General features: G+C 39.5%; 2 pseudogenes; both read right to left on the bottom strand.

Annotated features, from left to right (window-relative positions):
• Positions 1–323: 323 nt before the first annotated feature.
• LOC102838526 lies at positions 324–2127 on the bottom strand (annotated as a pseudogene).
• A 952-nt stretch (positions 2128–3079) lies between these two features.
• Positions 3080–12396, bottom strand: part of LOC102838152 — a 35566-nt pseudogene continuing 26249 nt past the window's right edge.

Here is a 12396-nt window from a genome sequence, read left to right as displayed (position 1 = left end):
TGACTTTTGTTACATTGTTAGCAGCATTCAAGTCAATTTCAACCAATGGCGACCCCATGTATGTGAGAGTAAAACTGTGCTCAACAGGGTTTTCAACACTTTCGGAATCAGATTGTTAACCCTGGGTGGGTTTTTTGTTTTGTTTTGTTTTAATTGGGGTGGGGGTTGTGGAGGAGAGAAGTGGCAGTTTTAATGCATGAGACAAAATTTCACATAAATATTTAAAACCCTGTGATCTATCCCTGCTCCAGTTGGTTAAAAAATGCACAATCCATCATAAGGCTGAGCATTTAACTCCTCCGCAGTGTACTCGGGTGCCTACTCTACTTCCCATTTTCTGCACCAAACATGAACTCCGTGAGTACCCGCTTCAGCGGCGAACTTGAGAATCCCGTCAATGTGCAGCAGGCAAAAGGCCTTTTGTCCAAGTTCCCTTTCTCCAGGTCGCTGGCCTGGGACGCCTTGGGCAGGAGCGTGGCACCAGATTGCAGGTGTCCATGAGCAGCTCCCCCAACAGCTTGGGCGAGATGTTGAGAAAGTCGCAACTGGCCAGCGCCTTGACCTCACCCGTGTTGCGGCCATGACAATAGTCTTATACCCAAACTTCTTGTAATAGTTGTTGACTTTGGTGATACTTTTCACCCCAGGGTCCTCCAGGGGCTCGTAGATCTTCTTGTGGGTGTTCGCCACATGCCAATCCAAGATGCAGCCGAGGAAGGGCAAGATGAGCGGCATAGCTAGGCCAAGAGAGAAGAGCAGCATCAGGTTGCAGTGGATACTGGGCTGCTCCTCTGTCCAGCCTGAATTCCTCCCCATGGTGATGAGAGCTTGATGAAGACCAGGTCTTGCTGATGCCAACTTCTTTATAGAGCTTGATGAGGTGCTGTGTTCCGGCCTCCATCACATGCATCCTTGTCACGGGAGAACCTTCCATTTACTTCTGTTGGCACATGGCTGGGATTTTCTTTAGTATTTCTACTCCAAACAACACAAAAAGCTTGTTGATAATATTTGTAATCTGTTCCTACTGTGAGCCACCCAGCTTTTTCCCTTAGGACATGGTCTCCTCCACCAGATTCTGGTAAGCGGGCATCTGAGCAGTGTCCAGGATTGGGGAGGGGTTGGTGGTGGCATCCTGGGCCTTGTACTCATCAATGATGTTGAAGTCACCTGTGTTGGCCACCACGGTTGAACTGCTTGAGCTGATCTAGTGTAGACTCCATCTTTTGGTGCTTCACCACCACACCAACCTTTTAGTTAGTAGTTAAGTGCTTAACTCTGCATCACTCAAGGATAACTTGTGCTGAATATGTCCAGGTCTTTGTCGTAATTTTCCCACATCACTCCACCTAAAAGATGCAGAATGTGTAAAAGAGAAGACAGGTCCAGAGACATGTTGATCAATATCTCTTTGTAGGAATGAGTCCCTGGGTAGTGCAGTTAACACTGTTGGCAGCTCACCAAGACTTGGTTGGCAGTTTGAGTCTATCCAGAGGCACCTCAGAAGCAAGACCTGATGACCTGCTTCTAAAAATCAGCCATTGAAAACCCTATGGTAGCCATGAGGTAGAACTGATGACACTGGAAAACTTCATAAGAAGGAAGCCTCAGGAACGGGAAGTAAATGTTTTTCACTCACAAGCATTTATAACATTTCATCGCATAGTTAAAATGTTTATTTAAATATTTATCTCCCACTTATAACCCAAAGCCCCTTGAAGGAAAGAAGATATTGTGCTTTATTTATTATCATTTTTTTGTCAAGCCTTGTACTAGAAGGCAAGTAAATGTTTATTGAAAGAATATGGATCCAGAATCTAGGTTCAAATATCCTTCTCTGCCAATTACAAGCTACATAAACTTGATCAAATTACTTACCTAGAAGTTGCAAACCGCTGACCCACAAGCCACATACAGCTCAGGCATGATCTGTCTGGTCTATATAGTACTAGTCCACCAACACTTACAAGCTTATAAATTAGCCAACAACATATAAAACTTAGGAGATTTTACATAAAAATCTGGTTTTCTCATTTCTCCTGAAAACTTGGAAGACTTGATATGGCAAATTGATTACAAAATGGCCTCTCTTACCTGTAAATCAATGTTTGGTGCAACACTTTCCATAATAGTCAAAAGGCAGAAATAACGTAAATGTTCACCAACAAATTAATGGATAAAAGGTGGCATATAGATTCAATGTAATCAGCCATAAAGAGAAATGAAGTCTGGTGTATGCCACAATATGGATGAACCTAGAAAACACGATTAATGAAAAAAATTAAGTCACAAAAGGGCAAATACTGTGTGCTTATATGAAATAAGCAAGTATGTAGATATCAAAGATATCTAAAAGTGGTTACCAGGGGTGGGAGTGATAGGTAAAGAAGTCATTTTGCTTAGAGGGCTTTGAATTTATATTAATGTGGTAAAATAATTTGGAAAAGGATAACATTAGATGTTGTACAACATAAAGAATATAATCAATGTCACTGAATTGTGTATCTGGAAATAGAATTTTTCAAAGTTTTATTGTGTATATTTTCACTAGAAATTTGAAAAAAATGACTTCAATTTTTCATGCCTTTCTACAACCTTTGCTATGTTACTTCATGGTTTCATCCAGTTGAGAGCTAAAATCTTCACTGCTAAAAATATATTCAAGGGACTTGAGAACAGTAATATGAACACAAATTCATTGCAGTATTATTTACAATAGTTAAAAGGTGGAAACAACCTAAGTGCCCATCAACAGATGAATAGATAAACAAAATATGAAACATATATACAATGAATACTACTCAGCCAGAAATGAAATGAAATCTTGATCCATGCTCTAACATGGATGGAGCTTGAAGACATTATGCTGAGTAAGATATGTCAACTGCAAAAGGAAAAATACTAAATGACTTCACTTATATAAAAAGACAGGAATAGGTAAATATATTGGGAACAAAGTTTATTAACAGTTACCAGGGGTGGGAGGGAGGGAGCAAAGAGGAGAACTATAGGTATGGAGCACTGAACTTAAGTTTTCAGTGATAGAAAATTTGTATGTCTTAAAGGTAAGGTTGTACAACTAGTTAATGTCATTGTCAATAAACTGTACACCTGTGAAAAGTTGAAGTGGCAAACATTATGTAATAGATATTTGTATAACAATATCAAGTATTAGAAAGTTCCTTTAAGGCAATTGGTAAATGCCCAAAGGGCAAAGTTTGCAAGTCAGTCTCCTTTCCATAGAAGTCTTCCTCCAACTCTGATGACAACTGCTCGTCATATAATCTAGTTTCTCGTAGTATTTGCTTAGCATACAGATTGAATAAGTATAGTGAAAGGATACAATCCTGGCACATACTTATTCTAATTTTAAACTATTCAGTAGTCCCTTGTTCTGGTCTTTGTTTTGTTCCATAGTTTGTCATGATTGACACAGTCAAAAGCCTTTGCGTAGTCAATAAAGCACAAGTAAACATCTTCTTCCAATTACAAGATTGGAGGAAGACTCATTAACAACTTACAATATGCAGATGATACAACCTTCCCTAATGGAAATGAAAAGGACTTAAAATACTTACTGATGAAGATCAAAGACCACAGCCTTCACTACTGATTGCACCTTAGTATAAAGAAAAGATCCTTATAACTGTATCAATACATAACATCATGATAAATGGAGAAAAGATTGAAGTTATCAAAGACTTCGTTTTGCTTGGATCTACAATTAACACTCATGGAAGTAGCAGTCAACAAGTTAAACAACGTATTGCATTAGGCAAATATCTCGCACGAGACCTCTTTAAAGTGTTCATGAGCAAAGACTTCACTCAAACCATGGTATTTTCTATTACTTCATATGCATGTGAAAGTTGGACAATGAATAAGGAAGACCAGAGAAGAACCAATGCATTTCAATTACAGTTTTTGGAAAAGAATATTTAAAGTACCAAGGACTTCTATAAGAACAAACAAGTCTATGTTGGAAGATGTACAACCAGAATCCTCCTTAGAAGCCAGGATGGCGAGATGTCATCTCTCACACTTTGGATATGCTTTCAGGAGGGACCAGTCACTGGAAAAGGACATCATGCTTGGTGAAGTGGAGGGTCCACAAAAAGGAGGAAGACCCCCAACAAGATGGATTGACACAGTTGCAGCAGTAATGGACTCAAGCTTAACAACAATTGTGAGTATGACACAGGACTGCACAGAGTTTCATTCTGTTGTGTATGGGGTCATTATGATTCAGAACTGACTCAATGGCACCAAATAATAACAATCATCTTTCTAGTAATCTCTGCTTTCAGAAAAGATTCATTTTATGTCAGCAATGATATCCCTATTTCCATGTCCTCTTCTAAATTTAGCTTGAATTCCTGGAAGTTCCCTGTCAACATAGAGTTGCAACCATTTCTTAAATTACCTTCAGCAAAATTTTACATGCATGTGATATTAATGATATTGTTTGATGCTTTCTGAATTCCATTGGGTAACCTTTCTTTGGAATGGGCACAAATATGGATTTCTTCCAATCAGTTTGCCAGGTAGCTGTCTTCCAAATTCTTTTGCATAGATGAGTGAGCACCTCCAGTGTTATACCAGTTTGTTGAAAGATTTCAATTTGTATTCTGTTAAGACCTAGTGTCTTGCTTTCCACCAATGCCTTCAGTGCAGTTTGAACGTTTTCCTTTAACACCATCAATTCTTTATCATATGCTACCTCTAGAAAAGGTTGGACAATGACCATTTATTTTTGGTACAATGACTGCATATTCTTTCTATATTATTTTGATGCTTTCAGCATCGTTCAATATTTTGCCCATAAAATCCTTCAATATTGCAAGTTGAGGCTTAAATCTTTTCGTCTATTCTTCCAGCTTGAGAAATGCTAAGTGTGTTCTCCCCTTTTGGTTTTCTAATTCCAAGTCTTTGCACATCTCATTATAATATTTTATTTTGTCTTATCCTTGAGGTATTTTTTCTCATCGTTGGTTTAGGAGGAAAGTCAAATAGTTCTTGTAACTTTGACTACCAAGATTTGTCTACTAAAAGGAATCAAGATAGCAGGTATGCCACACAGATGGTAAAGTGTGGATTTCTTTGTGGAGGAAAAAACTCTTACACCGACCCCATGTCCTTTTGGACCCTACATGAACCTCAGCTTGGATTTTTATTTTAATCCCTCTCAGCCTCCGTTTCCTCTGTAAAATGGGGCTAAATACACATGTCTTCACGGAGTCTTTTAGAATTGAGTTAGACTTAGCAGAATAACATGGCAGTTTAGGTTGCCAGGATTTGAATCCAGTATTTACCACTTATTAATTCTAGTAGAAGCATTGGACTGCTAACCACAAGGTTAGTGGTTCAAACCTACCAGACACTCCTTGGAAATAGTATACAGGGTCGCTAGAGTTGGAACTGACTAGACGGCACTTAACAATAACAACAACAACTTTAAGTTAATGCTTAGTACTTAGAACCTTGATAGAACTACTTTAGTCTCTTTTCCCTGTAAGAATTATTTCTAATCTTTATATTGTTCTGTTACATTAGTAGTAACCAAAGCTAACTTTAGAGGAGATTATCAGATAATGTCAATTTGCTATGAAATAAATCTTTATAAGAATTCTATTTCTGATCAAAGCATAAACACCTTCTGAAGATATGTAAAAGAAATAATAACAATGTAAAAACAGATATTCATAAAGTCCATTCTTGCAAAAAAAAGTAAATTTTGTTCAGAAAATATTAAGTAAAAAAATTATGCACAAAATAGTATATATGGATTAACTGCAGTTCTAAATATATATATATATATATATAACTACACATTGAATGCAATTATAAGAGAATATAAGACAAAGTAGTTGCTATCCTAAATTTATAAGATTTATGTAGAATTTCTAACAGGTAGACTATAATTATAAATTTTGGAAATTGTGAAATAAATTCTTATAAAAATTTTTAAAGTATTTATAGCAGATTACTCAAAGGTATCACAATATATTATTTTATTGGAATTTATTTATAAATTTACTTTAGAGCATTAGAATATTTTACTGGTTGACATAAGAACAAGCTATCACATGAATTTTTTAAAACCTGTAATTTGCATGGTTATACTTAAGGTTTTTTCCTCACTCCTATACCCATGTTTAAGGAGCTCTGGTAGCGTAGTGTTTAGGAATCGGGCTGCGAACCTTAAGGTCAGCGGTTCGAAACTACCAGCCGCTCCGCGGGAGAAAGATGAGGCTTTATACTCCCGTAAGGATTTACACCCTCGGAAACCCTGTACAGGGTCGCTATGGGTAGGAACCGACTCGACGGCACTTAACAACAACAACATACCCATGTTTCATTCCTCCTTGTGGTTAAAACCATACAGAAGAAAACAAGGACACAATCCCACTGCCTCTCGCTCCAGAACAGACTATGTTGTTGTTGTTGTTAAGTGCCGTCGAGTCGATTCAAACCCATAGTGACCCTGTATAGGGTTTCCAAGGAGCAGCTGGCGAGCTTGAACCACCAACCTTGCAGTTCAAATGGCTTTGCAGTCTGGCACATTAACCCACAGAGCCACAACAGCACTCCAGAACAGACTGTAGTCAGGTGAAATTAACAAAGATTCCTTCCTCAACAGTTATGGAACAGCATCACCTCAGACTCACAACCTTGGTTCCACATTGTCTGAAAGAACATTCACACCTAGCTTTCAACATGTCTCCCTGTGGCTGCATGTAAAAAAGACTGACTTCCTCTTTGTGAATGCTACCACTGAGCAAAAGCACTCTTACCTACTCCAACATGGTTCAAAAGGTGGAAGAAGCATGGGTTTATTGTATGTGGGTACATTTGTGATCTATATTAATCATGGGACAGACAGTACTGTTCATTGATGAGCTAGGTGGAACTCAATTCTCTTCCTAAATCTTGCCAGTTATATGTGGGCTCCTGTTTCACTATCTGTAAAATATGCTAATTCTTTTTGTTGTGCCGTACTTCAAAATGGTGTTGTTGGTGGTAACATCAGCTAACCTATTAATGAATACCTATATGCCAGACCCTATGTTAAGTTCTCAAGAGTCCACTGCTACAGGATAAGCACTGGACTACTAACCACAAGGTCAGTAGTTCAAACCCGTCAGCCACTCCTTGGAAACCCTACACAGGGTCGCTATGAGTTAGAACCAACTCAACGGTGTTTAACATTAAGCTCTTATGAATTTCTCTCATGTAGTATTCACCATAACTCTAAGAGAAAGGTATTTATAGTCTCATTTGAGTTTGTAGTTTAGAAAAGAGACTCAGAAAAGTCAAATGATTTGCCTGTGGTCACACAGCTAGCATATGGCCATGAAAGAACTTAAACTCAGATCTATCTGATGTCAAAACCTAGCCTTGAACCTATTAACACCACATGCTCTTTTTTTTTTTTAATTGTGTGATAGTTTACATGGGGAACATTAGTTTTACATTCATTCTATGGTACATTGTTTCGTTGCCATAGTTATCATCCCATCCATGCATCATCCCCCAACCAAAGGGTATACTCCTGCAGGCCCCTTCTCCCCCCACGGTTTTCAGCACACAGCCCCCTTCCCTCCCTGGATCTCAAGTCCTCAGCCACTCCATCTCTTCATGTCATCCTCTGTCTTCATCTCAGGCCTCACTGCTTCTCTGGGTGGGGTCCCGATCTCCGCTCTTCTCCAGTGATGGTCCCAGGGCCCTAGACTGAAAGGTTAATCACTCCCCTCCTTGCTATAAAATATCCACCTTTACATTTCCAGTCCTCACAATCAGTCCTGATAACAATTATTCGCTCTTGCATCACAAGAGACCCATCTGCATTTCTTTTCATCAGCCCTTCCTAGGCAGGTTGGATACTATTCACTGGAGATTCTACCATCCTCCCCGCCCTGTCGATCTAGGTTCCCTCTTGAAAGCATGTAAGCCAGTCACTTCTTACCTTTGTATCCCTCCCCCCATTTTGGGTAGCCAATGTTCAAGTTGCCCATCCCTATTCACTCTTTGTGCGGAGTGGGTGGGAGTAATTCTTGGAGTAGGGATTTGTTTCTTCTTTTGAGCTACTGCATTTATAGGTGCAGGTCAAGTTTATTAAGTTGTATCAGATGACACTTTTTTTTTCCCTCCTCTTCTTTCTTCTTCGGGTTGAGCTCTGCTCATCCAGTCATTGAAGCCAGGTCAAGTGGGTATCATCTGCAAGTGTGAGTGTTCTTCGTCTGTCCGCTGTCTTACCAGCTGATCGCTTTGCTCCCCACGCTAGTCCTCTGTGGCTGTGTCTCTGACTCTGAGCCCATGAGTCCCCGGGTCTTGCCCTGCTGCTGGCTGACCAAGTCTCCACCCAGGTTCCCAGTAGTCTGCCGAACGATGTAAGGGCTTAGCTTGCCACTTCATTGATGTTCTTTGGTCACTTCTCCTTATGGGTGATGTGTGTGGTCGTTAATCAGAGTGTGTATTTCCACTGCATCTTGGTCTTGGAAGAGGATTTGCACTGAGAGGACTCAACCACTTGTCTTGATGTCTCCTGGGCAAGCAACTTGCTTGCTCTTGTACACCACATGCTCTTGATATACATTTATAAAGGTATATACATATACATTTATAAAGCACTGCCCCTCTGGAACACTCTTTCCTACTGAAGTCTCTGAAAATTAAAACTAAAAAGGAAGTTGTCTTTTTTTTTTTTTTTTTTAATTTCTATCTCTGGCAGTTGTAATTATGTCATACCAGCCAAAGCACCTGCAGGGTCTTTCACAACCATAAAAGCTAACCCCATCCTTGCATACTTGAAGACACTGTGCCTGGGAGAGCAAAGAGTCAGAACAAAGCCACAAAAGGAGCTCCAGCAGGCACCTGACTGCCTAGGCTCCACTGAGTTCTTCCCTGACCCCATCTATAGAACTTTTCTTTCTTCCTTTTTAATTACTTATTTGTGTTGCTGTAGAAAATATACACAGCAAACAGACAGCAATTCAACAATTTCTGCATGTACAATTCAGTGACGTAGAGTACATTCTTCAAGTTGTGCAACCATTTTCACGCTCCCTTTTAGAATTGTTCCTCTCTTACTAACATAAATGGTCCCTTAGCTTCCTACTTAACCTTCTGAGTTGCTGTTGTCAAGTTGATTCCATATGGATAATTCTTTAAAAGGGTACAATGCTCAAGGCAGACATTCTTTACTCATTTAGGTGAACAATCGTTTGATTTAAAGAAGACTCGAGATATATTTAAGGATTAAAGATCAGGGCAATATTTCAGGGGTTCATCCAGCCTTCATGGCTCCAGAAAGTCTGAATTGCAGGAGAGTTTGGAGTTCTCTTCTGTATGTTCACCCTTTTTGACTAAAATTCTTCTATAGAATCTTTGACCAAAAGGTTCAGTAATGACAAGTAGGCATTATCCAATTCTTCTGATCTCTTGACAAAGGAGGTAGTTGTTCATGATTACCCAGAGAGTTTTGAACTCTGCTGCTAAAATAGTTCTTAGAAGCTTTGAAAAGTTTACCTCCCAGAGAGGGGCTGTGTGCTGGCGACCAGGGGGGCTGGCGTGCAGCGTAGACCCTTTGGTTGTTGGAATAGTTTTATATTCCTGAGTGCTTCTGTGTACATCCCAAACAAACAAACAAAACAGAGGGATTGGAAGAAAATGCTGTTGAATGATGATGCATGGAGGCGATTGTAATCATTGCAATGAAATGAAATACACTAGGATGAATGTAAAGCTGATGCTCTCCCATGTAAACTATCACTCAAGTTACAATAAAAACTTTAAAAAACAAAAAATTCACCTCCCCCATTTCTCACTCCATCCCTCCCTTCACTACCCGGCTCAACCACATCCTGGGCTCTTGGTCATCTACAAGTTTTCTATATTGCTGGGCTACTTGCTTTCACAGAGCTCAGCATTCAGGTCCAGAAAGGTTTGCAGGTGTGAGCTTTGATGAACCTACACTCTGCCCAGCACACTCCAGACAGGGTTAGCTCCTACAGCAGAGTGTGTCCCCTGTCTGAAGGCAAGTACAGTTAGATGTCTGCAACGCTGGTCAAGAATTGCATCTCCAACCTTTGCACAGATTCAAGGAAACGTTATATAACCAAACAAAATAAAGTTGTGCATGTGTTGTTGAGTTGGTTCTGACTCATAGCAACCCTACATAGGGTTTCCAAGAGTGGCTGGTGAGTTTGAACTGCTGATCTTGCAGTTATAAGTCCACTGCTTATCCTACAGCACTACATAAACAAAATAAATACATCTACAGAAATTCGAGTCTTGGTGTGGCTCTGTGGGTTAATTTGCCGGGTTGCAAAGTCATTTGAACTGCAAGGCTGGTGGTTCAATCTCACCAGCAGCTCCTCAGAAACCCTATACAGGGTCGCTATGGGTCAGAAGCACTTAACGGCTCTTAACAACAACAAAAGAAATGCTGACAATGAAGTCCCCATTCTTCAAAATCTAAGCTAGTTCTAAACATATTACATTAGACAAATCTGCTGTACAAGACCTTTTTAAAGTGTTAAAGATCCAAGATGTCACTTTGAGGACTATGGTGCACCTGACTCAAGCCGTGGCATTTTCAGTCATCTTATATGCATGGAAAAGTTGGACAGTGAATAAGGAAGATCATGGAAGAATCAATGTATTTGAATTACGGTGTTGGCAAAGAATATTGAAAGTCTTATGGACTTCCAGAAGAATAAACAAATCTGTGTTTGAAAAAGTACAGCAGAATGCTTCTTAGAAGCAAGGATGGATGGACTTCATCTCTTGTACTATGGAAATGTTGTTAAGAGAGATTAGTCTCTGGAGGAAGACATCATGCTTGGAAAGTGGAGGGGCAGCCAAAAAGCAATAAAAAGGAAGATCCCCAAGAAGATGTCTTGACATAGTGGCAGCAACAAAGGACTCAAACATAAAATAATTGTGAGGATGGCTCAGAACCAGGAGAGTTTCATGTTGCTGTGCATAAAGTCTCTACAAGTTGGAACCAACTTGATGGCACCTAAAACAACAACATAGAAATTCAGCCAATGAAGTCCCCATTTTTTAAAATCTAAGCTATACTTAAAAAGAAAATTCTCTACTGAACACACTCTGGTCAAGCATTTATCACCATTGTTCTGCTAAAACTGATCTTGATAAGTTTTACTTGATTAGTTTTTGTGTTTTTTTTTTATCAACTACTATGGTGATAAATCCAGTGGGCAATTTTCAGTTCTCTTCTACTTGAACTATCAGTAACATTTAATACAGTTGAACACAGGGCCAGTCCCTAAATAAAGATAATGATATCACTTGGCTAAGGGGTTCATCAAAACGCTAGTGACAAAGGTATGCTTGTTGATGTTGTTATGTGGTATCCAGTTAGTTCCAACTCTTAGTGACCCTATGCACAGCACAGTGATCCTATGAAACACTGCCTGGTTCTAAGCCATCCTCACAACCATTGCTACACTTGAGCCCATTGCGCTACCACTGTGTCAGTCCATCCGATTAGGGTCTTCCTCTTATTCTCTGACCCTCCAATTTACCAAGCATGATGTCCTTCTCTAGGGACTAGTCCTTCCTGATACTATGTCCAAAGTATGAGAGATGAAGTCTAACCATCTAAGGAACATTCTAGCTAAGCTTTTTCCAACACAGATTTGTTTGTTCTTCTGGCAGTCCACGGTACTTTCAATATTCTTCTCCAACACCATAACTCAAATGCCTCTATTCTTCTATGGTGTTACGTGCCATCAAGTCGGTTCTGACTCATAGAGACCCTGTATAGGGTTTCCAAAGAACAGTTCATGGGTTTAAACTGCTGACCTTATACTCACTGCACATTTGCACCGTAAGTTCTTCTATGGTCTTCTGTATTCACTATCCAACTTTTAATTGCATATGAGGTTATTGAAATACCATGGCTTGGGTCAGGCCCACCTTAGTCCTCAAACTGACATCTTTGCTCTTGAACACTTTAAAGTGGTTTTGCACAGCAAAAGACCTTGCCATTCTCACTTGTAAGGAGCATTCTGGCTGTACTTTTTCCAAGACAGATTTGTTCATTCCCTGGCAGTTCACAGTATATTCAATATTCTTTGTCAACATCAATCAATTCTTCTTTGGTCTTCCTTACTCATTTTCTAGTATTCACATGCATATGAAGCAACTGAAAATACCATGGCTTGGGTCAAGCGTATCTTAATCCTTAAAGTGACATTCTTGCTTTTTTAAAGTAGTCTTTTGGAGCAGAGTTGCCCAATTCAATACATTGATTTCCTTTTTATTTTTTTTTTTTAAGTTTTTATTGTGAGGTCTGCATGGGAGAACATCAGCTTTACACTCATTCTATTGTATTTTGTTTCATTGCAATGATTACAATCCCCTCCA

Source organism: Chrysochloris asiatica, unplaced genomic scaffold, assembly GCF_000296735.1.
Source record: "Chrysochloris asiatica unplaced genomic scaffold, ChrAsi1.0 scaffold00230, whole genome shotgun sequence".
NCBI classification, from domain to species: Eukaryota; Metazoa; Chordata; class Mammalia; order Afrosoricida; family Chrysochloridae; genus Chrysochloris; species Chrysochloris asiatica.
Note: the sequence above shows the minus strand (reverse complement) of the source record. Positions and strands in the feature narration are given on the sequence as shown.